At 44.0% G+C, this 26,931-nt stretch overlaps 1 pseudogene; it reads right to left on the reverse strand.

The window, feature by feature from the left end:
* The window catches only part of LOC138561734 (TBC1 domain family member 8-like), a 60,337-nt pseudogene extending 38,233 nt beyond the window's left edge, over window positions 1-22,104 (reverse strand).
* Window positions 22,105-26,931: the final 4,827 nt, after the last annotated feature.

A 26,931-nucleotide genomic window follows, 5' to 3' on the forward strand; every position in this document is an offset into this window, starting at 1 on the left:
GTGGCAATCCTAGGGAATGCAAATATTGAACTAGAAGAACTAATTGCAAACCCTATGAAGGTAAAAAAAAAGTAGCTTCAGAACTTGGACTGGATTGAAACTGTTGAAAGAAGAGGGTTGGACAAACTAAGTCTAGTTCTGCCATCGCCTAAATATAGAGATCTACTGCTCAGAAGCAGATTAAACATCTTACCCACTAGGGAAGTGGAACTGTCGAGAAATCTAATTGTTCTGGCAAACTACCCAATGTAGATACTGTGGAAACACTGGTCCTCTCAAAACACTAAAAGAGGTTTAAGGGCTCGTCAAGCAAAACCCTTTTAACAGGCTTGAAATCCTTGAACAAATACAACAGTGCTGACGAGCACAATTTGGTTTCAGGGTGGGGCACTTTGCCCTTTACACGTGAGTTTTGCACTGATTAGGTGCAATACCAACTTATAATTACTGAAGAGAGACTGCTATCAATTTAGTTATTCTCAAAAAATATACATTTTATTAGTATACATAAAAAACGGGTTAATCATTATGCACATCACACACATTTATTATGTTGTCAAAGGTCCAAACATAGGTTGAATTCACAATTTTTCAACAAAAGACAGTTAGTTTCAAATGGAAGCAAAATTGATATTGGGTGGTCGGTCATTATTGAAATGATGCATGCAAATCACTATTTAAAATCCACATTTAGCATTCAAACCAACGTTTTACTCATTCTCTCACTGAACCACACACATTCATCCCGACATGTTTCTTTCCTCATCAACACAACTATACATTTAATATCTGAAATTCATCAGGGGTACACTGTCTACTAGTTGCAATGCAATGTACCCTTTGAACTAACATAAATAACATTTTGCAGAAAAAGGATGGCAAACAATTAACTTCTTAATAGTTGCTGTTACATTTTCCAATCCTGATTCTCCTTTGATTACTTCACTCGAAAGGGAAATAGTGTCCCTCCCTAAAAAGATAGGCCAGAGCTCTCCTCGCAAAGATTCAGGAATTCCCATGGCAACTCGTTTTCTGATCTTTTCCATGCGAAACATACAAACACTTCTACCATACTCTGCAAAATGGTCCTTCTAGAGGCGTTCCTTTATTTGTTCCTTTATTTGTTCCCTTGCCATCGTGTAATCAGGATTCTCAGTTCCTGTTTGATGAAAAGCCACCATCAGTGCTTCTGCATTCAGCAAGTGGTTGTCCTCCTTTCTGTTCAGGTCCTCGCCGGGTGAAACGGCCATCCCAAAATACCCAAATTCTTCAAACCTATACAAGGGAGAGTTCGTTTTGTCATTGTTTAAACTGATTTCATTCAATGGAATGCAGATATTCACTTTTTTCAGTCTCATTAACAAGTTGTCCCCCAAGCTATCTCGGTCTCTGTGATCATTTGTGTCTTATGCTTATTATAAATGGATTAGGAATCAGGCTGGTGTCCTCCATCTTCTCCACAGTAAATACCTCTCGAAGTGAAATGACCATTTTGCAGGATCCATCTTCTTTACTAGCGAAACAGATGTAGCTGTCAGATGCATAAATCCTTCCCACCATGTGGCAGTGGTTGAAGGGTGTCTAGAGAGAGCACTCAGCCACCTCGTGCAGGTGTTCCTTCCGTGACAGCTTGATAAAAGCCCTGAAGAACCCATTCTGCCACCAATCTTGCAGGTCCCTCTTTGTTATCTGGGAAGGATCCTGTAGAGTTGGGTCAAGTTCAAAAACCTCATTATCCAGTAGCCTCCATACAGTCACGTCTGCCAGTTGCTTAATGACTTGAAATACTTTATCAATGTTGAGGAACAGAGAAAACTCTCACTCTTTTCCTCGGGCAGTGATGCGGATGATGTCAGTCATCAAAACATTAGTGGTTCTCTCCAAATTCTGAACATTAAACCAGGGAATTAAAAGTTTCAGTTCCTTGCCCAGTAGGAAAAGAATAGATGCAGATATGGTTGATGCTCAAGTACAGATACACAGTTGGAGAGGTACACGTCCCTTCCAACAACAGCAGGAGTAACTTGTGTTCAGGAGGAGAGGAATTCACTGACAGGCCCATAGGTCAGCGCTGACCCTCTAGAACTTATAAGACAAGATAGCTGCACCATGTGAGGACAGGGGGTGCAGGATTCATTTACTCCAACAAGACACAATAATGAGGACTCAATAAGTTGGCAAAGGGAAGTCCGTTTAATGACAAATACATCAAACAGAGAAACAAATGGAAATCAGCAGCATTGTGATCACCTGACTCGCTCCGACTTCCTCGAACTTTAGTTGAACAGCAATTTTTATGGGCAATATTCGTCATCATTGACGTCTAACTCTGGAAAACTCGACATGCAATATAATCGGTTAAGAAAGGAAACTTAAGTATAGGTGCTATATCTGTATATGATAATAGGGCATGCGGATTGGATAACTCTTATCGGGTGGGCGTCTACGCCCATCCCACTACACCACACGTGATTGACGTCACTACAAGTACAACGTCTTATTGGTTCTACTATCTTTAGGACTCCAGATAACTTGGTCCATTGTGATTGGGCAGGTTACATCCCTAGACATAAATCCCCATTTTAATTAGCGGCATGTAGAATGGACACCCATGTGCCTGGTGTCCCAAGTTTCACCCTGCCTCTCTTCCATCAATCAGTGTTTTAGGGCTATGTGTCAATTAGTTGGCTAATGATGGCCTCGAAACTGTAGTCTCTTATCGGGAAAAGTTATGGCATCCTCGGGTCCTGGATGACATCAGGCAGTGGTACTCCTTCGCACCTGGCTGGTCATGTGTTAGTTCACCATGAATCTGCTTCAGTTTCCAGCTTTTAATGCACTTAATTCTGTTTCAGCCTTGCCAACAGCATAGGCCCCCTTATCTTGACCTTCATGAGGCAGGCTGGTATGCTCTGAAGTTTGATTCTTGTTAGCTGACGCTTTCCTCCCTTTCTCTGGTTGACCTTGATTTCATAGGCATGAGCCGCTGTTTGTTGAGTTTCGATTCCGCCCCTTCTCTTGCCTTTGGCTGGGCTGCCTCTGGCAGCCTGGGTACATTTCTGCTTTTACAAAATGGAGTCGCACTTGTATAATGTGCCTTATTGAGGTAGATATATGGTTGGTGCTTGCCACTTTAATCTTCTACTAAGCATTGCAAGCAGTATCGTTTCTTTTGCCTCTTGCGTTCCAAGCCTATTTACACACGTTTGACAGGTCGGTTGCTCCCATCTTGTCTCGTAGCAACGTTTCCTCACGTTTTAACATCTTCTCTTCTCTGTGTCCATTATATTTATTTTCGTAGTTACTCGCACTGGCGTGCTATCTTCGATAGCTGCTTTTGTTCAATTCACAAGTCTGTTCAGGCCCTTGAGTCATTTCCACTGGCCTCCCATTAGGGCTCTCTGGGTCTCTTCATGGACCGTCTGTAGGTACTCTTCATTTCGTATCAGCGGCTGATACGGCTGTCTGATAGGGTACCATACTGCCCAGAGTTGTCTGGTTATGGGCGCTTCAACAGGTATGGATCTTCTGATGTATACTGGGCAGAGTCCCAGTGCAGCTCTTTCTTTGTTCATTTGCTCCTCATACGTCACATGCCTTGGTGAGTATGCTCCTGGTACCTCGAAATGAGGGGAAGGGGAAGGCCATGTCTGGGACATCCTCTACACTCCCGCCTCTTGTCGGTTCATCGACCACTTCTGCAACCTCTTTTGCATTTATTTCTTTTGATTCTTCGGTGTCATTTTCATCGTCTTCAGGGTTTGTACATGATGGTGTGAATGTGTGAGCCTTTGGAGTCCATATTTTTATCACTCCTTTCAAACTCCCTGTTGTTTTCACAACAACATGGAGTTTCTTCCATGCCATTAGCTGGCATTGTCCATTTGGGCTGCAATAGATCAATTTTCCTTCATACCTTCTTTGTTTTTTAGGGTATGTGAACCTTGTTCCTTCTGACGCAAATTTGCTGGCCTTCACAAAGTCTCTTATTTCTTCATCAGGTCTCTGGGCTTTCACCCTGGCTCGACATCAACCATTTTTTTCATCCCTAAGGCTTTCTTCGCAGTTTTCTGGCACTGTGTAATGATTATCTTGATAATACAGAATCCTAGCAATACCATTGCTAGTAGAGCTCCCAGAAACTTGAATATATCTGCCATCCATTGTGGGACCCTGGAGAATATGTCTCCAAACCAGCTGTCATCGTCCACTTCATCACTTTCATCGATCATCTGCTTTTTCAGGTTTGTCAACATGCTTATGGCCTCTGTTAGGGTTCCGTTTTCTTCATCGTGTGATGGTACAAATGTGCAACATGATTCTCCGATCTTTGCACAATCACCTTCATCCATTGCAGTGATCATGTCAAGCACATATCTGTTTTGAAGGGTCATCAGTCTGATTGCTCTCATCTCTTCTTTGATCACGTTGAATCCTTTTATAGTGGTATTGATGGTCTGCAATAACTCCCATCTGGTTATCTGCAACCATTTATCATTCACTCCAACTTGGATGTGGGGCAGGAGTAGTGTTGTGAATACTGTTGAGGTGAGGCTGAACAGCCTGTGTTCGTACAGGATTGCATGGAATGCCTCTTCTGATTTGGGAGAAAAGTAATTTTCCCTCTTCATCCTGGATACCAGTTCCCCAGATCTCCTTCTTCTTAGATGAGCATCTGCTTTTGGGAAACTGTCCAACTTCAGGTCATTCTTAGGGATTACTAGCGCGGGAATGTGGACGTTCACAGGTGTGCATATGCCTCCCCAGTTTTTCGGCAGCCTTTTGTATGCCTTGGATCCACACGCCCAGTAATGGTCCATAATAACTGCGGTTCCTTGTGTCATTCCTGGAGCTTCAAAGATTTGTCCGCAGTTTTGATTCTCTCCCATCTTCCTTATGCCATTGTTTCTGAAGCATAGTTTTGGGCTCTCCAGTGGCACTATCTGCAGGGGTCCCCCTCTATGTTCGACCCATGTTAGTAACTTTACTAGCTTTGGCCATAGGGGTTTATACAGTTTTTGTGTGTTTTCTATTGCTTCTTTGCAGGCTCCAAGGACCATCCAAGCTCGGCAGATCACTTCTCCTTCTTCCCATCCATTTGGGGAAACCACTGTTCCCCAGATCTGCATTTGGCCTCTGTTCTTCCAGATTTGTGCCTCTTTTGCAGTTTTTCTGTGAATTTTCAGTCTCGGGTTTGTCACCAATCGTGTCCCTGATCCTTTGACATCAGGATTCTCGTATCAGATCACGTGATTCCTGGTGTGCACCCTGTTTCTTGTTCTAATGTCCTGGACGTAGCCATCTTCGTCTGGGTAGTCCTTTTTGTGGCCCATTTCACTGAAGCATCTCTTCCCATAAATTGTCCTCTGGTGTTGCATATTGCTACGTGTGACATACAGTGTGCTGTAGGGACATCAATTTTTACAGCTACGAAGATCTTGGATTTCCCCATGCTGTATGGTAGGAGAGCACAGACGAAGCATTCTACTTCCGACTGCCTTCGTCCTACTTCCTTCATGTGCTGGTACCATATGTTGTTTCTGAGATGGGCTGTTCTGTCCAGGTAATCATTAAGTTCATTGTTATCTTTGTGCGGGCTTCTCTTGATTCTCAGCGTACTTCTGTAGTTTGCTATGACTATGTCTCTAAATGCATCTGTGCTGCTTTTCCGATCTGTGCGTCTTGGTGGCGCAGGGTCCTTTTGCCGCATTGCTGTGGTAGGAAAAGGTTTTTCGTTTCTCTTCCTCTCCTCTTGTAGTTTTTCATTGTGGTTCTCTGACCGCCATTGGATCACCATCTCCACAATGTGTGGCTGAGTCATAGATCTGGTGCTTGTTTGCAGTGCTCGAGCTGGCGTGCTTGTCGTTATAGTCTCTGCAGTTCTATGTTCCAGCTCCTTGTGCAGTTTCTTTGCTCTGATTATGAGTGGGAATAAATAATCTATCAGCGTTTGTGTTTTCTCTGTGAGTTCCTTTGTGGGTACTTCTGTTCTTTCGAGGGATTTTGCCATGTCCTCTCTCTTGGGTTTCTCACTTGACTTCTCTTGGTCACTTCCACTATTTTCTGGAACTGATTGTTGGCAGACTGTCTCCCCTTCTCTGCCACCTTTGCTGGAGGCCCTGTAGCCATTGACACTTGCCCTTGTCTGTGTGCATCCTGTGTGTGGGTGCGTCCAGTGGTCAGTGCAGCGTTGTAATTCATTCCGTGCTGACCCTGTCTCCAGCTTTTCTCTTCATTTGTGACCTCAAATGTGTCTAAATTACTGCTAATTACATTTAATTTTAGTTTGGTACTTTTATCATCAGGTTTTCTTGGGACTAGAATGACTATATAGGGTCTGGCTGCTTTCGTAGGCCCCAGACGTTTATTATCTGGTGGGTGCACTGAGATTGGGACACTTCGTGCATCAATAAAGAAAGCAGTTCTGATTGTTAATGACAGAAAAACAATAATAATAACTATACATATACACATAATCATTCGGAATGACAATTTGCAGCATTTTCTTCCAGGGAAGTGGGGGCGCCCTTCTGTTGGGGGTAAAACCAAGTTACTGTTCTGGGCCCCCATTTCGAATGAGTTCATAGTCAGTTATTTATTCCTTCTCTTGCACTGGTCTCGTAGTTTGAGAGTTCATTGCTATTAAGTGACGAGTGCCTTCCAAATGTCCCCCATCATGTGAGTGATGACGGTAGTCTCTGGGTACTCAGTACAGTTCCTGTGCTAGACTATGGAAAAGGGTTAGGCTAACAACTTTGATACAACACATCCATTATGCATATCTATAATAGGTAAGGTCCCAGTGCAGTCCTCGAGTTGCTTTGGTCCTGAGCACAGGCTGGAGCTTGCTCAATGCGAAGGAATGAAGAGATGGAACTGCAAAAAATCACACACAAATAAAATGTTGTAAAAATAAAAATAAAAATAAAAATAAAAGTGAACATATGAAAAAATAGGAAAAATGAGAAAAATGAAGGAAAAGGAAAATAAGATGGTGAAGTTCTTGGGTCCGCTCCTTTCGCTCGGTCTCTCAGTTGAAGAACAGTGTCTCCTCGATCTGCTCCATGGCGGAAAGATGACAAATCGGATAATAAGAAAAATAGAAGAACAAATAAAAAATAAACTAGGAACAAGATGTCATAATCCTCGATCTGCTCTTCTCGGTCTGTCCTTGGCAGAAGAATGAAGAACTGTGTCTTTGTCTCCCTGATCTGTCCCCGGCGGAAAGTCTCACTGGAATCTCCTTAGGAATTCTCGCTGGAGGTTGGACAGCTCCACTTGGAACATTACACCGTGAAGAAGAGTGCTCATGTGTGGGATATTGGCTGGATCTCTGAGGAAGGTGACAACGTCAACATCGGCAGGTCTTCCCACCATCTCTGGATTGTCTGTGACTAGTCTGAGCATGACATTGTGGGCCAACTGGGTATCTGCGGGGGACAGGGACATTTGCCTTGTTTTTCTGAGTCCTGATCACAAGCCCTTCTTTTGATTCGAACAGTCTCTGCACTGGCCTGCTGCGTGGATTGGCACTAGATTGTGTAATTTGGTCCACAGTTGACTTAAACGTTGGATATGTCTTGGGTCCCTGATGAACGTATGGGTATCAGTTGTTCTTCCAATGAGTCCTGGGCAACTTTCAACTATGCGGAAGAACAATGCGAAGGTGAGTTCTTCAACGTCCGTTTGCGGTGGAAGCATTTGTGTCCTTCTCACTATGCTCGGGCAACTCAGCGAAGACCTCTGCGATGACGGTTAGCATCCGCCTGATTACTTTTTTGTTAGCTGGATCTTGAATAAAGTCTGTGACACTGGCTTCTCTCCCTATGAGTGATGGGTATGATAACACCACAAGTTGAAAATAGGTTAGCACATCCCACTTGAGACTTCTGCTGGCATGCACCATAAGTTCTGTGCACAAAGTCTGAATACTGGTTGAATCAGGATAACGTGTTACCCTCTCAGAGAATATTTTGTTTACAGTCTATCAGAGTCTTGATTCTTTGTACTACTTGGGCATGACGTGCTTTCAAAAGTTTGTTTTATCAACATTGTTGTGGCTTTGGATGTGCTTCTCTTTACCTTACAACTGGGATGCACAGAGTGTTTGTTATGTCCTTTTATCCCCTTTAGTGCTTAGAGGAAATGTTCAGTGTAAAGCCAAGATTTTCACAAAGAGCTCTCTCGTTTTGTCTTTTCTGCCCATGCGTCCTTCTTCTTCACCATAGATCTTATCTGCACATGCTGAGGTCCTTCCCCATTGTCGGTAGGTTTGCAGTTGGATGCAGCTGGAAGGCTCTCTCCTATATGCGGTTTAATGTCATTTAGGAAGATACATGCCATTCTTCCCTGGAGCTTGACGGCGGACAGGGTGCAGCCCTCTACGATGAAGGGGCCATTAAATCTTGGCTCGTCCCACCTCTTCCAGGTAAAGTTCCTTATGAGTACTCTGTCACCAGGGAAGATGAGGGGCACATGTATACCTTGCGCGGTGTCTGCTTCAGAACCTCCTGATGTGTTTCGTGCTGTGCTGACCCCATCGCTGCAGTTGGCCTGAAATGACAGTGGCGCTGGATGTCATACATTTAAGGTAGTCCTGAATCTCTGTTCTGAGAACCTCTCTAGTTGACTGGGCATCGCATCTAGCTCTATCTCACGGGGTAAGAGGGGTCATCATCCTTCTGCTTGTAACTATCTCGTGCGGCGTTAGATGATGGTCGGAGCCGGGTTGGTTCTGAAGTGCATACAATGGCAGTGGTAGACAGTGCAGCCATCCGTTTCTTAATGTGAGCTTCAACTTGGCTATCCAGTCCTTTAACAGGCCGTTGAGCCGCTCACATATCCCATTCCCCTCAGGGTGATACGCCAACGAGAACTTGTGCTTTATACCAAGCAACAAGCTGATCTGTTCGAACACTACATTAACAAAGTGAGCCCCGTTATCTGATCTCATTACTTCGCACACCCCCCATCTAGGGAACACTTCCTTCACTAGTAATTTGGCAGTACAGGTAGCATCTGGGTGTGTACAGGGACCTGCTTCTATCCATCTAGAGAATGGACACACCACCACAATTAAATACCTGTACCCGATGCACACTTGAATCATGTTAAAGTAGTTGATATGCAAGTGCTGGAATGGCCCATTCAGCTGGGGGGTAACTCCTCTCACTACTTTTAATGTGTGTCCAGCGGTGAACTGTTGGCAGATAATGCAGTTCACCATGAAAAATGCAACATGCTCTGCTAAATTCGGTGTGAACCAGTCTTCTGGAAGCATTGCAGCAAGGTTTTCTTTTGTCATATGTATAGGGTAGTGTAACTGCTCCAATGCTACCTTCAGTAGGGCGACATGCATTACCGGTTTACCAGTGATGTCCTGCCTCCACAAACTGTCAGAGGGGTTTAAGGAACACCCTTGACGCTTCCACAAATTTTTCTCTTCCTGTGGTGCCTCCCTTTGGAGTTCCATTAGCTGAGTCTGCCCCATGTTACTATAGGCCTCAGGTGTGGCTCGCGCTACCATCATCCTCTCATGGGTACATGCCACCTCCACAACCATGATTGTTTCAGTTTTGGATGCCATGCGCTTGTCTTCCAGTTCCGCTTCATGGTTTCCATGTGACACGAAATCTGTCCCCTTGGTGTTGGCAGCGCATTTCACGAGCGCTATGCCCACTGGGAGCTGTAGTGCTTTCATCAACCTGTCCAGTAACGCTGCGTGTTGTACTGGTGTGCCGTCTGCTCGGAGGTAGCCCCTCCTTTTCCAGTGCGCTAGGCCTGCATGTACTGTGGATGTCACATAGGCTGAGTCACTGTACACAGTTACTTCCTGGTCTGCATGATTCTCAATGGTGAGTATCAGCGCCAACAGTTCTGCAGCTTGCGCAGAATAGTGCGTGGGTATTCGCGCACTGATGAGTACTTGGAACTCTCCATTCGCTAGGTTTTTTACCACGCCTGTATATCTTTGTCCGTCTTCTTGATCGATTCTTGAAGAACCGTCAATGAACACGATTTCGCCACCTGCTAGGGCATTGTCCTTTACCCTGGGGATTTCATCATAGAATTCCTCATAATTCACACAGTCATGTATAGGTTCTCCTTCTGCGACTGGCTCAGCTATGAATGTAGCAGGGTTCACAGTTTTACATCAAACTATTTTGATCGATGGGTTGGAGATAATCACCTCATAGTCAGATGTTCTCTGTGATGTCAGCGTGCCCTTTGGCTTCTCTAGTATGGCAAATAACGAGTGCTCGACGTATAATGTCATGGAGCACCCCATCACAATAGATGATGCCTTCTCAATGGCGAATGCGGCAGCAGCTAGATTTTGTTCGCATGGGAGGTGGCCCCTCATGACTGGGTCCAGACTCCCGCTGTAATGTGCTAGGGGCTTGTACCCCAGCGAGGTTCGCTGTGTGAGCACTGCTGTCATAAAATTACCATCAGTGTGTGAGAACAGGTAGAATTCCTCTGCATAATTAGGAAGCCCGAGAACTGGGGCCTTACAAATTGCCCCCTTAAGTTCTGCAAAACCCATCTCCATTGCCTCAGTCCATTCAATTTCTCCTTTTGTTGCCTGGGCTTTCTTCAAAGCCTGAAGCAGGGGCTTGGTATAAGAGCTGTAGTCAAAAACCCATGCTCTGACATAATTGCACACGCCTAAGAAGCTTTGCATTTGTTTTATCGTGAGTGGTTTAGCCGTGTTCATGATAGCTTCAGCCCTTTCTGGGGTTACCTTTTTCCCTTTGTGTGAGATTAGCTGGCCTATGTACAGCACCTCTCGCTGACAGTATTGTAACTTTTCCTTATCAACTTTGCATCCTTTCTCAGACAGGATTGTCAGTAGCTGGACAGAGTCGCGCCTGCAATGTTCCTTAGTGGTGCTGAAGATCAGAATGTCATCCACATACTGCAAAACAACACTGTCTACTGCAATATTGTTTAGGTCCATCTGCAGGACTCTGTTGAAAATGGATGGAGACTCACAGTACCCCTGTGGCAACCTCGTGCTTTTCAGGTGCATTTGTCTGAAAGTAAATAACGTCAGATCTTGAGAGTCATGGTGCAACGGGATTGAGAAAAACACATTTTTCAGGTCAATCACCATGAAATATTTTGCTTCATTTGGTATGTTGCACAGAATTGTGGATGGATTAGGGACTAGAGGGAATTCGGCTTCAACTATATCGTTTAAGGCTGGTAAATCTTGGATTAAATGCCAAGCCCTCCCTTTACTTTCTTGACAGGGTAAATAACCGTGTTGCAAGGTGATTCTGACGTCAGTAGGATGCACTGCTCCATCATGGCGGAAATTGTCTTTCCGATCGCCTCATCTGCCTCTCTGGACATGGGATATTGTCGCGCTTGTGGTAAAATTGCTCCTGGTTTCAGTTTAATTTTTACTTCACCTGCCCCCTTCAGGAGGCCTACCTCATAGCACCCTGTAGTCCATACCGTGGCAGGCACATGGGCCATGTCGTCATCAAAGTATTCTGGACGTATCAGCGCCACTATCATTCTCTGTGGCACCTCCCGTTAGATCATTTTGACCCAAAATGTGAGACTTACTTCCACCTTCGTCACTTCCAGCTCAGGGTGTTCTTCGAACAGATCGTCATCGGTGGCGTCAGTCACTCGATACCCTTCTTCGATGGTGATAATAGCACATCATTGTCTGCCTTCGTCATCATATCCTTCTACCAATACCACTATCCCTCGCACTGCGGCAGATTGTATCATTAAGGGAAATACTTGTCCCTCTTCTTCGTGCATAGGTATTCTTGGTCTGAATAAAAATTCATCAGGTGTCCTCATAGTTCTATCTGCGGGGCCTGACAATCCCGCCATGAGCACCTGCACCCCATATGCAAAGACTTCTGGCTCTAATGGTATAGCTCTCATGGCTACACGTCCGGAATATGCTCTGATCATTTCGCACATGTTTGAATAATGCATTCCTGGAGTGGAGCACTCTATACCGTTCTCGGTAAACGAGATTGTCATATTCAACTTATTCAAGTCATTAAGTCCCGACCCAGGATGTTTACTGGCATCTGATGTGAGTATAATAAGGAGACATTCATTTCGCGCTCTCCCACAGATGCTGGGAGTTCGTCTGTAAAGGGAACTCTACTGTGAGCTCCTGTGAAACTCTTGAGTATCTATGGCTTCGCCGGACAAGGAAAACTTGCCTTCTCGTATGCATGAGTGCGTCACACCCGTGTCAACTAAGAAGGAATATTCTTTACCCCCTATGACGACATTCACCCTAGGTTCCCTATTAGGGTCTGGTGTCACTGATAGGATAGAACAAATCAGAGTCCCCCGTGAGCTGTCCTCTTACATATATAAGTTCGGCCTACTGTATACTTGTTGATTTCCCCCAGCTCCAGGGTTGACTTCCCCTCCGGAGCTAGTGTTCTGTGACATTTGCGGTGGTCCCTGCTGGGATTGTCCCTGCGGTACATTCCCCATGTGCGGGGGATGAGCCTCTTGCTGTGCACCTTGCTGCAGGCCTGGCACCTGCTGCTGCACTGTGTGATTTTGTGCAGTGCCCTGCTGCGGACGGCAGGCTGATTCACCAAGCCTGCCACCATCCCTTGGCCATTTTGCCACATGCCTTGGCTTCTGCACACACGTGCCACATGTCGTGTCATTTCACACAGCCAACACACTGGCGGTGTTCGGGCCATCTGTCCATCTGGCATAGCTGGACCGCCCATCTGCGCATTCTGAAAGCCATTTTGATTATTCTGAAAGCCTCCCTAGTTACCTCAAAACCCTCCCTGATTACTCTGCCATCCTCTTCCTCCAAAACCCCTTCCCCTCGGGTATAATCCTGCGTTACCCTGATTGTTCTGCGATGGGTTAGTCGTTTGCTGTGCGCTTGGCTCAGCTGGGCCCGTCAGCATGGCTCCCTCGAGAGCATATTTTGAGAGTTTCTTTTGCACCAGCTTTGCCTCCTCACCCTTACGGGTTGCTTCCTTTTTCTGATGCTTTTCTTGCAGTAGTCTACAGTAACGTGCAATTGTCAACTGTATTTTGGCCCATGGTTTTGCTTCTACTCCTACCAATTTTTTGAGCTGCTTCTGCACCGGTTCAGGCAACCCTTGGCATAATATGTGGTAGAATACAGGGATAGATTTCGTCCAAGACCCATGCGTTTCGAGCACCCACGCGTCTTGAAAAATCTGGATTTAGATCAACGGATCCTCTGATTCTTTCATTTTCTGAGTCATTATAGCCCCCACATCAGAAATGTCTGGATATAGTGTTCGTAGCGCTTTCCACACTGCTGCCCTACAGTTATTAAATGGCGCTCCGTCGTGGGAGGTGTTAGTTAGGGTTACCTTAGGATAGCCTCGCCGTTTCCATACATCGGGCCTCATTACGACCCAGGCGGTAAGTTACCGCCTGGGTCGTACCTTTACCACCATGGCGTAAACTACGTTTACACCATGGTGGTTGGCGGACTTACCGCCCCATTCCGAGGTTGGCGGGGCGGTAAGTCCCCAATCCCCATTTACCCTTCCCCATTCCCATTTTTGCCCCATAGGGCATAATGGGAGTGGGGAAGGCGTTAATTACGCCACCGTAAATTACGGTGGCGAAATTAACAACATGGTCCCTTAGCACCATGGATTTTAACACCTGCTAAAAGCAGGTGTTAAATCCGCCATGGCGCTAAGGGACCTCGGAATCAGGCGGTAAGTGTCGGCGCTGTTTACGCCGCCGTAAACCCCTTACCACCTGGGTCCTAATGAGGCCCATCATCTGCTCTTTCACCAAGTATGGCAATTAGGAGGCCCTTAATGTTCCCTATAGATAAGGTGACACCCCCCGTCATTTTCTCTAACTCATGTATCCACTTTCTGGCTCCCGATGTCAGCATTGGAAGCTTATTTTTAAGGTTCTCTCGGTCCATGTGTGGCCGTGGAATGTATTGTGGTCTTGCTCCCCCCTTTTCTAGCAACGGGAATTGGAATGCGCCTTCTTCCTTTTCCTTCCTCATAGCTCCTCTATCTACCGCTGGGGTGGCATTCCCACCTTGCCGTCTTCCTGGCAATGCCCTTAATCTGTCTGCATAGGTAGGTGCTGCCGCCCCCCTCTGACCATGGGGTGTTCCTTCTTGTTGGCCGGACTACGCGGCAGACTTCAGTGCCCTACTTGTGGACCTGCTAGCGTCTGAACATGGTATCTGTCGGTCCCCTGGGGACCGTTTTTCACACCGTCTCCCTTCTTCATGTGCCTCGTTCTCCATTTCCCCACCGGAGTCGGTTTCTGAATGATCCTAGTCTCCGCAACTCCTTGCATCCTCTCCGTCCTGCCTGATCTCCAGCCTGTCTAGGGACAGTCACCTGCTCCCATACTTCGGGTGACATCCTCAGTGTCGTATAGCTGAGTGCTCTCTAAGCGCTCATCTTCCCTTCCCCCTTGGAAAATTAGTTCCAGCCCCATCTCGTCATAGATTTTATCAATCGTTTCCCCGATGCTTTTGGTGTTGAAGTCATCTTCAATATTTGTCCCACTTATACCTTGCACCGAGTCGTGTGCAGGAAATAATTCTTCTATGTCTTCTCATTCTACAACAGGATTGGGTTTTTTAACTTCCCGCTCCAGATATTCAAGATTCCGTACCCTTTGTCTGCGCGTACGTTCCATTTCCTCATTTACTTACTTGTGATTCCTCTCTTCTTCTGTAGCCTTATCTACTTCGCGCATTCTTTCATTTCTACGTTGCTTTGCCCTTCTAATTTCCTCTTCTTCTCGTCTCTTTGCTCTCTTCTCACGTACCCTTTGCTCTTCTTCCAACCTCTGCTTAGTCTGTCTGTACCGGTTTTAGGCTACCTCTTGTCTGCGATCGAACTGATTCTCATGCTCTTCGCGATATAGTTGTTCTCGCCTTACTTCCATCTCTTTCTCTCTCTCTCTCCTTTGCGTCTCATCAGACCTCTCCCTTCCTTTTCCATCCAACTTCAGTAATATCTGACCTCCCATCCATTCGTCTTTCGCAAATGCTATCTCATCAAATCTACCTTCATTTCCCTTACATTTATTTCCCTCTTTCTCCTTATCTGGAGGTGCACAGCTCTGTGCCCAATCTTTTCCTTCATCTTCGCATTGCTCTTTGTCCCTTGAGACCATGGAGGTGATATTGTTTTCCTGTTCCTTTCCCTTATTATCATCACTACTGTACGTAGGCGACTCATATGCATGGTTGCTATACCCCGTGACTGCCTTAAATTCTCTTAGTGGGTAAAGCCCCTCTGTTTTACTTCCTTCAATGACTGGTTCAGGCGGGTCTGGTGGCACGGTAGGCATCTCACCCTCTCCGTAAATGCATTTAGTATCCAGTCTGTGGGTGGTTCTTCCACCTTCGTTTCTTCAAACATCTTCCACAATTCTAGAACAGCAAGACGTTTCTCTAGCTTCTTGCCTGTATATGTGGCGTGTAGGAAGGTCGTCATATGCTGTAAAACAGCCTTAGAAAGAGACCCATTCTGTGGCCTGTTGGGTGTCTTGGCCCACGTTCAAGTTATTATGCTGCAACACTTGGTGCTGTGGGCTTAGGAAATCCAAGAGGGCAGAAAAGCCCACATTTGCGACAGAATCCTGGAGAACCGTGCAGTTTTGCGCACAGCAAAATGGTCCCCTGACCTGCCACCCACCAGTGCGAGCGTGAGGGGCCAGGAGTGCTATGAGTGAAATGTGTGCCAAAGGAAAAACAGCAGTGCCGGTGGCTAAAAAAAAAAGCGCTTTGAAATAACCTTTGTTTCTCTGAAATGCAAGCTAAAAATGCCAATTTTAAACATTGCAAGATATTCAAAAATCTCAATGAACACCAGCAGACATTTGGCAGAATGTATTCTTGTGTGCATACTAAATCTGGAAAGAGAAAGAGTCCAAAACAATGTTTATAACAAAACTGGCTGAGCTGTGGATGTCAGCAGCTGAAGTGAAATTGGACTGAAAGACACGCAAATCTAAATGTTTAAAATAAATGAGTGACCTACTGTTGAGTGTCACATAGTTTGCAACTGTTGAAATGTCATGGTTTTGAACTTAGAATCAGCTGCATGTGTAAAAATTGTCAGTTTGATTTGAATGTAGAAAACTGGGTACCAAAGTGACAATTAGCTGAAGCCTGGCTTAAAGAGATTGAATTCTGCCTGACAACCACCCCCGACAGGAGTTGAAACTTGATCAGCAGCTGTGTTCCCAGGCCTGGCTGCATTCTGCTGCCCCTGCCAAAAGGAGATGACACCTCTCTGATTGAATTAGGGGAGGAGCACCTGGGGACTACAGGAAACTAAACAAAGCACTGTCCTTGGCCCAGGCAAATTTTAAATTAGGGGGGTCGTAAATGGCTTCCTCTTGGAAGGAAACGGGAGGGGCACTGCATGTGAGCAAGCTGAGCTTGGGGGAAGTGGATAACCCAGAAATTCCACCATGTGCTTTGGAAAACCACACCCCTTTGAGGCCAGAGCATAATTTTAAAAAGATGGATAATTCATAGTGCAGACTTGTAAAAATTATATAAATAACATCATCATTCTTGTGATTTTGCTGTGCACATTTTAAGAGGTGTTAGGACTCTGGGGTATGTTCTTGGGGATAGTAGCGGAAAAAAGGTTGTTACTCCAAATATATGCATGTTAAAAATCTGACACTTTATCATCTGAAACCTATATCCCTGGTGCACATTTGTGTAAAATCTGGAAAGGTTTAGAGGTCGTTATCTGGATAAAAAGGGGAGAATTCTGTCATAAGTGGACACAACATCGTACAAAGACAGGGATCAGATGGTTTGGTGCTACAGAAAATATGTTAACTGGACATATAATATTAGAAAAATGGTACATAGATAAATATGTATTTGGATCAGAAATAGATTTGTGTGCAATTTTACAAGGGGAGGATCCTCTGACCATAAACCTACCTCATCACTCTGACTCACAACCCAGTTCCCCCAATCAAGGGAGAGAGGAGGAACTGGCCAATGATAAGTTGAGAGGGTTGGGCATAGAAGATGAGCCCACCCTCCCACTTTCTAAACACATAAAAGGAGACTGTGCAGGACAGGTAGGGACATTCACTTCCCACTTCAAGCTGATTTCTTGCGGAGCGTTTTGCCAGAAGACACCAGATCCAGCACTTAGACTTCAAATCCAGACAGAGACCAGAACTTTGAATTCAGACTTCTGAATTTGTCAGCAGGCCTCAAAATCTTTTGCAAACTGATTTACCCCAAACTTCCAAGGGGCACATCAGAGTAAAACAGCCGAGCTGAGCTGTTTGATTCTGGCCAAGAACCCTGTGCCAGAAACACCCAGAAAGCAGAGCTGTACCCGGAACCAGAGACCAGACCTTTGTGAAGCACCGAGTGCCAGACCAGACCAGCAGAACAGAGGTGACCCAGACCGCTGTAACCAGAGAACCAGTACTAAAGACCTTCCGTGGCGAGAGAACCGCAATCAACCTGACCAGATCTGTGACGAGGCCCATTCCTTCCAAAATATAGTGTGAGTACCCAGCCAGAAATGTAAAAAAACAATCTCTTAGTTTAAAATAATCTAATTCAAACTATTTTATCCTATTGAGAACTGCATCCTAGAAATCTTGTCCCATCTTTTGATTCAAAGCTGCAAAACTGTCATCTGTCATTCTGAAACTTTAAAATTTCATTTCTGAAAATCTACCTCCACAAAATCGTCCGTATCTCTTGAACCGTTTGTGATAAAAGCGAGACTTTTATCTTGAAGCTGAGATTCTAAGCTTTCCAACAAGCTCTAAACCGACTTGCTACTCCTTATACTTCCTCCGTAATTGTGCTCGACGCATGCGACTAAATTGCCGCGATTTGACATTTTGCTTCATTTCAGCCACGTGTAAAAATATTTGTCCTTGCTTTCCTTTGCTGAAATTCGTTTGCAACCTGACAATCATCATTCATAGAGCATTGCTAAAGTGATCCTGAACTAATTTAAATTAGCTATCACTCACCCTGAACCTCTAGAGGGAATTAAAATCATTTTTAGCATATTTTTCCCTTCTTTGCATACCACCTTTAAAGTACTTTGCCTGTGTTTAAAATCATCCCTGTTTATCTAAGCTTGCTAGGGGGGAACTGAATTGGGATTCTACTGTGATTGTATTCCTGAAGACTGTGTGTGTCACTTCCACCTCCTTACTTTGCCTAGAGGGGGGGTGAATTGCCAAAAGGGGAAAAGTGATTATATTATGTTTTGCTGAAATCATATCAAGTTTATTCCTGTGTTGCTTCTTTTCCACCTTGCATTTCCTTGTACCATATAAAGCATTCTCAGCTACCTTATCCTCTATACTACTCCTAAGTAATTACCCAGTGTGCTAGTATCACATCATCCATTGTTGATCACTCACTTTCATATGTCTAAGTGTGATATCAATTATTAATTTATTATAAAAGTGTGATATATATATATATTGTTTAATTCTCAAATAAACCTTTTAAATTTGCAAAACAAACTTACTTCTTGGCTCAGTGGGGTCAGGGAGATTCTAAGAGAGGGGTTTTATATAAGGGTTGTCATCCAGAGTACACGAACTGGACATAAAAATATATGAATAAGGGCTTCCCTTGAGCAATCCCAGACAAGGAACTGACTTAGTGGGACTGCTTGATTGGAGTCATTTAACAGGCCAAGGCATGAACATTTTGTAGGAGGTACCCTTAACCCATTCTGTGCTATACTTCTTGAGTTTTGGTGCATGCTTAGGTAGTTGCATGCACAGATGCGCAAGTGGGGGACCTCCTCCATTTTTGATTCCGCCACCAACAATGTTTATACAGTATTTTATTCTTCCAATAGTATGAGCAAGCACCAAATATGCAAGCTCCAATCCAATCTTTTTCTGCCAAAATTTATACCAACAATTCACTCAAAACCCATCAATTCAATGGCGATTCCCTCTTAGTTACAGAATCGTGTAAAACCAAATTTCATTTCACACAATCAATAATACAATTGTTTTACATTCGACGTACAACAAAACACATGTGACAGACACTTGACAGACTAGACAGACACAAGCTGGTCATACATATACCTGCCTTCTAATTAATACCCTGTCATGAGTTTAAACAAACTCCTTTGATGCGTCTTTAAACGTTTCTGTGGTCTATTTGTCCCTTATTATATGGGCTATGAGTTCACGTTTCTTCTGACCGCTGTATTAAAGCGCAGGAATAAGGCAAATCCTTACGTTTTTATCTCAGGTGCCCCCCTGGTAATCCTTCATTTTTATCTCAGGTGTCCCCCTGGTAATCCTTTGTTTTTATCTCGGGTGTCCCCCAGGTATCCTTTGTTTTTCTCTCGGGTGTCCCCCCGGTACCCCCTGTATTTTCTCTCGAGTGTCCCCCCGGTATCCACTCTTTATCTCTTATGCTCGAGTCATTACCCCCTATATATATATATACAGTCTTCTCTACTTCTGACTATTTAATTTTTTCTCCACCGCCCACCGTTACCTTTCCCTTACTGGCTCTAATGCCTACACGACATTTGCCAAAGTAACGAGTTTGTTTTTTCACTCACCGACCGCATCTTTTCCTCTCTGGGACTTGGGGATCACCGCCCCTTCCTCTTCCAGCCTTTTAAGGTTTTTTCGTCCGATTGGCTGCCCGTGGGAATGAGAAGGGTTATGCTTGGAAAGGCGGGTTCCTTCAGACCCACTGCAGATTTTTTATGGACTTACTCTATCATTGTCCACGGGGAACTTCTCAGTCTACTCAGCTGGAATGGCGAAAGGACTCGTGATATTGCCGAAGGCCCGGAGTTACTTTGTGCTGTCGGTCTAAGGTGTCTTAGTATTATATAAACAATAATTACTGCCGAAACCATCCTCACGCTACCAAGTGTTCAGGAGGAGAGGAATTCACTGACAGGCCCATAGGTAAGCGCTCACCCTCTAGAACTTGTAAGACAAGATAGCGGCACCATGTGAGGACAGGGGGTGCAGGATTAATTTACTCCAACACGACTCAATAATGAGGACTCAGTAAGATGGCAAAGGGAAGTCTGTTTAATAAGTACATCAAACAGAGAAACAAATGGAAATCAGCAGCATTGCGATCACCTGTCTCGCTCCGACTTCCTCGAACTTTAGTTGAACAGCAATTTGTATAGGCAATAGTCGTCATCATTGATGTCTAACTCTACAAAACTCGACATGCAATATAATTGGTTAAGAAAGGTAACTTAAGTATAGGTGCTATATCTGTATATGATAATAGGGCATGCAGATTGGATAACTGTTATCGGGTGGGCATCTACGCCCATCCCACTACACCACACATGATTGACGTCACTACAAGTACAACGTCTTATTGGTATACTATCTATAGGACTCCAGATAACTTGGTCCATTGTGATTGGGCAGGTTACACCCCTAGACATAAATCTGCATTTTAATTAGCGGCATGCAGAATGGACACCCATGTGCCTGGTGTCCCAAGTTTCACCCTGCCTCCCTTCCATCAATCAGTGTTTTAGGGCGATGTGTCAATTAGTTGGCTAAGGATGGCCTCGAAACTGTAGTCTCTTATCGGGAAGAGTTATGGCATCCTCAGGTCCTGGATGACATTAGGCGGTGGTACTTCTTCGCACCTGGCTGGTCACGTGTTAGTTCACCATGAATCTGCTTCAGTTTCCAGCTTTTAGTGCATTTAATTCTGTTTCAGCCTCACCAACTGCATCGGCATCCCTTATCTTGACCTTCATGAGGCAGGCTGGTATGCTCTGAAGTTTGAGACTTGTTAGCTGATGCTCTCCTCCCTTTCTTGGTTGACTTTGATTTCCTAGGCATGAGCCGCTCTTTGTTGAGTTTCGATTCCGCTCCTTCTCTTGCCTTTGGCTGGGTTACGAAACTTGGCCTGTCAGGCCTCTGGCAGCCTGGGTACATTTCTGCTTTTACAAAATTGAGTCGCACTTCTATAATGTGCCTTATTGAGGTAGATATATGTTTGGCGCTTGCCGCTTTAATCCTCTACTAAGCATTGCAAGCAGTATCGTTTCTTTTGCCTCTTGCGTTCCAAGCCTATTTACCCACGTTTGACAGGTCGGTTGCTCCCTTCTTGTCTCATAGCAACGTTTCCTCACGTTTTAACATCGTCTCTTCTCTATGTCTATTATATTTATTTTCGTAGTTACTGGCACTGGCGTGCTATCTTCAATAGCTGCTTTTGTTCATTCACGAGTCTGTTCAGGCCCTTGAGACATTTCCACTGGCCTCCCATTAGGGCTCTTTGGGTCTCTTCATGGACCGTCTGTAGGTACTCTTCGTTTCGTATCAGCGGCTGGTACGGTTGTCTGATAGGGTACTGTGCTGCCCAGGGTTGTCTGGTTATGGGCTCTTCCAACAGGTATGGATCTTCTGATGTATACTGGGCAGAGTCCCAGTGCAGCTCTTTGTTGGTTCATTTGCTCCTCATACGTCACATACCTTGGCGAGTACGCTCCTGGTACCTCAAAATGAGCGGAAGGGGTGTAGGCCATGTCTGGGACCTCCTCTACACTTGCAATGAGCTTCTCTGTCTTGGGAAAATTAAATCGGCTTTTGAATCTTACTAGTGCCTCTCGAAATTTATCAGGCTCTTCTTCTTGCTCAGCTAATTTGCTGCTACTCTCTTGCGCAATCAGCCCCTTTTATTTTCCCCTTGACGAAGCTTGCAATATCTCCCTTATTATCAAAGACAGACAGTGTGTGAAGCAGGTTCTGCTCCAGCTTCTCCCAGTGCTGACTGATCTCTTCCAGAGTTGCACCACCTGCCAGGGTGGAGTAAACTGGAGATCCTGGGACTTGTAAGAGGATTTGTAAAGGAGCAACCCAAGCGTTGGAATCCAGCACTGCATCAAGTGCACCGACTATGTGACCAGTGAACCATCCCCCGCTGTCACCGTTCCCTCTTTGCTGCTGAAGGATGAAGTGGTTGTTAGACTGGTGGGCTACCCACAGCTTAAGGGCACTCTTCAACAAAATCTCCTCGGGTTTTAGCCAAATCTCTCCCGGGGCGCAGGTGTTGCAGTGACCATTGCTGCTAGTCCTCAGGTCCATTAGCCTATACTTGAGTCCAGCAGACACGCTTTGATATATTCTGTTAAGCCTCGGGCGGTCGCACGCGACCCGCTGCATGTGTTCCAGCACTGGCTCTAGAAGCCGACTCCTACTGCTGCTGCCCGGCTCTGGTGCAACACAGTTCCGGCATCCAGGTAGGAGGTTCTGTGTCCTCCTCCCTCCTTCCCTTGGCCTCTGGTGCCTCCTCCTCGCAGCACACCTCTCTGCTCTCCCACCTCGTGCGCCAAAACTCTGGTCCATCTACCAACCTCATGCAAAGTCCACACATCAATATGATCTAGATTGTTGGAGGACACTGATGCCCACGCACTTAGTCTATGTGATGTGAATTGGTGGGAGTGGATCCTACTGAGGAAAGAACAAGTCTGGTTTTGATGGTCATGAAATTGGTTGATTATGTGTTTTAAGGGGAATTGTAAATACATGTAAACAACGCCACCACTAAGGAGGGGTACCTATGATGGGAAAGTTCATGAATGGAGATGTTGATCTAAGGACTATTAAGGAATCCTATGGATGATTGGTGTAACTTCTCTGTGAAGAGGTTGTTCATTTAAATTTCTTTCTTAAAGTGAAGGCTGGATGTAGCATGTAAAATCTTTTTTGTTGTTGCACATGCTGTGCAATTTGTTGAACCAATAAATTCAAAAACATAAACATAAAACATAAAACATAAAAAAGGTATATTTTGTAGTTTGAGTGTTCGAGAATTTTCCTGTAAATTTTACACAGGCATTTTTGAAGGTTGGTTTGTTGTGTGATGCAACACACCACCTTCACACATAACAGTAGGACAGAGGAGAATTCTGCACTGGGCTAGCATATTTGAATGTGTACACTCATACACAAAACAGACAGTTCAATTGTTTTAGGAGAAAGAAAACTTTGGACCTGGGGTTCACATGCAGTGGAATATATTGGCAGGTTGATTGGCTGTGTGATGCAGCAAACCGCCTGCGTGATTTCACTGGGTAGAAGGACTGAGGGGGTATCTGCACTGAGCCAGCTTGTTTGAATCGACACACTCTCACAAATACAGTCAGTTCAATAATTTTCTGTGAACAGAAAAACAAAATCGGAAAAACAATAGTGGTGATCACAGGCGGTTGGCATTTGTGGGAGGTTGTTTGGCTGTTTGACACAACATGCCACCTGCTTTAGAGTAGACAGATTCAAGAGGAGCTAGTCTTAGCACATGTGAACATTTCAGCTTCTTGCTGTAGTTGAGTTGAGGTCTGGTCCATAAGTATACAGCACTAACTATTTTTGAAAAAGGCTCAACCTGTGCTGAAAGTTGGAGTTTGAGATGTAGGAGATTTTGATCGGGCGATATCTAGTTCAGGGTATTTTGTTCCACATACCCCAAATCAGGTGCACATCATTTCTACATATTAAACAAAGTTATTCTTATATACCTGGAGTAGGCCAGTTTAACAGTATTGATTTCCTAGAGATTGCCTCCACTTTTGGGATAAGAAACATGCAGAGTAGCACAGAAGGTCTGTTTATTGAAAACGAGGAATAATCAAAACAATTTGAAATATAAAAATATACATTTTCATTATTCTAAATGAAATCCCAATGTCAATGGCTACGACAAGTTGAAAGATCATATACTGGTCAATTGAATTATCAAAGGTGCATTTGAAAATAGACTTTTTAAATCACACAACACAATATGTACATTTAGTTTATCCTGAGTGCATTGTCACCATGCTTTGAGAAGTGAATGAGGATTCAGGACAAAGGTTGAAAACCAAATTAAATCAGAACAAGCCTGCCTACCTAAATCTCTCTATTTTTCATTTATTGAAAATGAACACATTCCCCTTATTCAATAGACATGACAGCATGTCTATTGAGCGCTTTGAGGCCTGTGGGTGAACAGCGCTATATAAAAATAAAGATAGATAGATAGATAGATAGATAGATAGATAGATAGATAGATAGATAGATAGATAGATAGATAGATAGATAGATAGATTCTACAAACTCAGTTTTAAAAGACAGGCTGCTTGACATTACTGCAATTATAACACTTGCAAAAATAAAAATGTATATTTAACAATGCTAGGTTCTCTTCAATTAATTTGTAAGAATTGCCCACTTGTCATTTTCAATAGGCAATTTAAAGTAAAAAAAATGTTGGCAGTTAAAAGCCCTCTCTGTATTTTCATGAGTGGTTCGGAACTAGTAACAGGACCCTGCCCAGTGATATAACTGGGGAATTACTTCAATTATATCTCTAGGACTGTGCAAAGTGAGATATTATTTGGCTCCCAATCTTTAGATTACCATTTCACAGAAAAGGCGTCGGGGATCTCCCAAAAATGCACCTTTTGGGTCAAATCCAATTAATTCCATAAGCACTAATAATTCTGAAATATTTACTAAATTCCCAGGATGCAATGACAACTTAAATATTCCAGTTTGTTCACAAATCAAAGGACCTGGGATTTAATGTATTCCCTCTTAGCCTATACCATCCCCTAGAACTATAATTCCAATTGGCATTACACTTACATTGATATCTCTTGGGCTGTCTCACAGAAAGATGGATACCCTCTCAAGGACTGGTTCAAATCCCCCCGCCCCCAGCAACAGGTGGGCATCAGTCAGCAAGATGTATCAGCTTTCATCCAGTGTCTGAAGTCTCTCCTTCTCTCTTTCTCTGCTTCTTTTTCCACTGAGAAAGACTTTTAAAGACGGTTAAATTCCATAGACGTGTCTCACAATTGTCTGCTAACAATCCAAGATGTCCAAAGGAAAGCAAGCTATTCTATTCTACCTCCTGTTTTTGTCAATTCTTCTTTCTATCTCCTTCCAGTCAGTATGTCAGTCGGTCAATCAGTAAGTGAGCCCCTTTTAATCTATGGACTTGAACATGTACAGATTATGAACCATGTTTGGTCAGTCTATTTGATAAGACAGTATTTCAAAAGTGACAGCATAATAAATCATACCATTTATACTCCTTGGGCATATTAATGTAGAGAGCAGTTCAATCGTAGTGACTTCTAAACCCAGTTTCCCTCTAATTTGAGGTAATGTCACCTGGGAGATTGTTACATTAAACAATTGTGATTTCATAAAACAGTATGTTACACATATGTGATTAATTTACTAATTAGTCTTCCATATTGCTCACACTCAGGTTAATCTTACTTCAGAGAGGAAGGATTGCTCAGGGGCAACGCGGCGCAACACAGGTTTGAATCCCGATCCTGGACTTAGAAGCAACTAGATGGTATTAAGCGCGTTATAAATGAACAATAAAATATATACATACGCAAATACATAAATGAGGGTAGTCTCATCTTGGCACAACATGTGATGTGTGTTTTTTTTTTCTCTGATTCTTTCACATAAATATTCTAATCCCATTAACCTATCTGGCACGGATGCTAGGATATATGAATCGTTGATGTCCAATTTTTTCTGAGCATGCATTTCTACATGAATATAATTTGCATATTTACCAAATATCAAAATAAGTTGCTATGTTATTCCTATCCAAAGATATTCAAGAGTTTGTGACCCCATATGGAAAATGTAAACTGAAATTATGTTCTGTGCCACGTGGCAGGTTAAAACAATATGAATGGTATTTCCAGTTCCTGGCATGGCAACATCCCATTTGGTGTTGGTCCCTCTGAGGCTCAGAGCTGGGCCATTTATGACCCCTGAGCGTGTGGTTGTCATGTAACTCTTGTTTGACAGTTGCTGATTGCCTGAGGGATTTGGGAAGTCGACTGGAAGCCCACAACTCAGGATGCATTTCTCTGTATTTTTAGGGAATTGTTGAATAGACCCATGGCAAATGGACATTGTTCATGAGTAGCATTTGTTTTCTTTCGCAGGACCTGTTTTTTGAGAACAAAGAGATCATTTGGTCCATTGGTGCATCCAACGGGTCACAAAATGTATAGCCCACCATCAGAGGCCGAGTTTCCGCTTCCTTGGGAAAACATCGCCACACCAGTACAATTATGAGTTTGCTTTCAAGCCCACGGTTGCTGGTTTCATTAACACATGTCACATTTCAAATTATTTTTTATTTCCTCTTCTCCATGTTATAATTGAATATTTAAACATGGGCAACATTATACAATTTTTGCCGAGGAGATAATGTAGGCCTCAATTAGATATTTTCTTTTCTATAACATCTGAGTTATTTTGTATCCGAGATTTGACTGCCCTCCATTTAATAAACATTGCTGGATACTTTCATATAACTGGAGGGATACATTTCTGGCCATTTATTCTGGACAAACACTATCTTGTTGTAGATGGGCTGCTGACATTACATAATGCCCTTGCATGTGTTTCCTTCACATGCTTTGCACAGGATGCTGTCCATATATTTATTTTGAAATGAATGTTTATCATGACAGCCAACATCCATCCAAACATGGGAGAGGAAAAAGAAGGAACAACGAAAAAGTTGCATGGGTCACTGCAGTAATCACAGCCGCTGCTATTGCTGGGGATGCACAAATCTTAGGTTCTTGAATAGTACAATGTCAGTCAATAACTAGATGTTGTACATCCACCACTGCAAATACAAGCCCTGCAAGCATTCACACCCTGTGAGGGATGGCTACTATACTTTCCAATATCACATTTGACTTAGCTGTTTCTGAGGCGTCACTGCAGCCAGCCCAAACTCCAACATCCCTAAGATCATAGTCTGGCAAAAGTTTGGTTGTCTCCCATGCTCCCTTGTTGCAACAAACCAGCATAACCATTCTAGAATCCAGGATTCTATTGACGTGCCAGCCAAAGAGACAGCCACTTAATCTGTTG

This window comes from Ambystoma mexicanum, chromosome 1q (genome assembly GCF_040938575.1).
Source record: "Ambystoma mexicanum isolate Mex_15411 chromosome 1q, UKY_AmexF1_1, whole genome shotgun sequence".
NCBI classification, from domain to species: domain Eukaryota; kingdom Metazoa; phylum Chordata; class Amphibia; order Caudata; family Ambystomatidae; genus Ambystoma; species Ambystoma mexicanum.